The following is a 1,658-nucleotide window of genomic DNA, read 5'->3' on the forward strand; positions in this document are numbered from 1 at the left end:
TAAACAAATGAATGATATAAAGGAAATGCAATTTAGAATCATCAATACGCAAACAATCAATTATATACATACATTTTGAAATAAGTAATTTACATGAAAGTTTGAAATAGGCCAAGAAAAAAATATAAACAACCAATATATGAAATAATAATGTATAAATGAAATTTCGAAATAAATAATGTATATAAAAAAGGTAAGTGATATACAAAATAATATATGTCAATCTAAATAAGTAATATACATGAAATGAAAAGACTTAATATAAATAATACATATATATATAAATATTAATAATATATAAAAGTGTTTGAAATAAACAAATATCATATAAATCTCTAAAATATAGAATTATATAAGAGAACTTTAAAACCAATAAATCATATAATAAATCGATGTAAAAATATACAAAAAAGAAATAAAAACTTAACAATATGTGATTAATTAAAATGGAACAAAATAACATGTTAAAATAATATGTTAAAAAGATGAATAATAAATAAATTATAAAGAATATAAAATATGAACTAAAACTTAATTAAAAAAGGGAAAAAATCGAAAGGATAATTTGTAAACAAATAAAAACTGTTAAGACTAAAATACAAAACTAATATGGATTAAAAAAGCAAATAAACCAAACTCCAAAACGAAACGGTTCAGCGCAGATTGAAATGGGCATACGCGCAAATTTCAGGGATAATTTAAAAGAATTAAAGAAAACATAAACATGGTTTGATTGAACACTAGCTCGAAAGAGGGGGACTAATTGCGCAAATCCCCCATTCAGAACCAAAAAGTGCGGACCCTCCCTGCGGGTCAGGCCAACGCGCGGGTCCAGCACCAAACAGTGTCGTTTCAACACTTGGGCTCCAAAGATTCAAACGGCGCCGTTTTATTGGTTATTTTAAAACCCCCCAAAAAAACTCATTTAAACTTCATTTTTGCTACTGCCTAAAAACAAAAGATTTTCACCTTTGAACCCCTTTTCTTGCTCTTCTTCGACAGATCAAAGAGAAGTAGCTCAACCGCCATTTTGAGCCAAACTTCGACTTCAGAAAAGGCTTCTCCGGCGCCGCGACGGTGAGTTTAGGTAAAATCTTTCTCATTTTCCTTTTTTATATTTTCGTATGTATGAAAAGAAATGAAAAGAATGAACTGAAGCAATAGAAAATCAAAATCAAAGAATCACCTTTTAAATTTTCTTTGCACTTATTTCTTTGCAATTGATTTTTTTTGTGTATCTTGTATTCTCTTGTAACCCAAAAAAAAACAAATGAATATTCATGGCTTTATATAACCATTTTACAATTGTTTTTGTGCACATTTGCAGGTATGACAGACGTGGCTTGGACGTGGTACGTGGGGATGTGCGTGGTGAAGGGTGGTGGAGGATGTGGGTAGTGCGTGGAGGTGGAAGCGGCGCCGGCCAAAGGGAGAGCCTCAATGTTAGGGTTTGTTATTCCTAAAAAAATTTTGGGCTATTGGGCTTATGTAATCGGGCCAAAATTATATTTTGGGCCAGCATTTAAACTTGGGCTTTAAAATTTGTATTGGACTGTTATTATTTATTTTTGGTTTTTTTGTTTTGTATGTATATGGGCCCGGACTAAAATTGGGTCTTACAGAGATATCTATAATAATAAATAAATTTTTACATATAA

At 30.3% G+C, this 1,658-nt stretch overlaps 1 long non-coding RNA gene across 1 annotated transcript; it reads left to right on the forward strand.

Annotated features, from left to right (window-relative positions):
- The first annotated feature begins 920 nt into the window (after positions 1-920).
- LOC107896104 (uncharacterized) lies at positions 921-1,658 on the forward strand. The gene is made up of 2 exons (XR_001683592.2): positions 921-1,087; positions 1,328-1,658. It is a non-coding gene; the product is annotated as an uncharacterized lncRNA (long non-coding RNA).

The sequence above is a fragment of the Gossypium hirsutum genome, chromosome A10 (assembly GCF_007990345.1).
Source record: "Gossypium hirsutum isolate 1008001.06 chromosome A10, Gossypium_hirsutum_v2.1, whole genome shotgun sequence".
NCBI lineage: Eukaryota > Viridiplantae > Streptophyta > Magnoliopsida > Malvales > Malvaceae > Gossypium > Gossypium hirsutum.